Here is a 208-nt window from a genome sequence, read left to right on the forward strand (position 1 = left end):
TCTATCTTAGTCTATCTACGTATGTTGCAGGAGTAGATATGAGAGAAGTTCAGACGTTGCTTGAAGACCCGCTGATTCTTCTGGAGAGGAGGAAATCTCCCTGTCTCATTGTAATGGTGTTCTTTCATTGCTACAGAAGGAAGGCGTACACAAACCCATCTATGTATCTAGTTTATGTCGACATGTTCTTTCTTATCTCTCTTTTTCT

This window comes from Cystoisospora suis (genome assembly GCF_002600585.1).
Source record: "Cystoisospora suis strain Wien I chromosome Unknown contig_11791, whole genome shotgun sequence".
In the NCBI taxonomy this organism is placed as follows: domain Eukaryota; phylum Apicomplexa; class Conoidasida; order Eucoccidiorida; family Sarcocystidae; genus Cystoisospora; species Cystoisospora suis.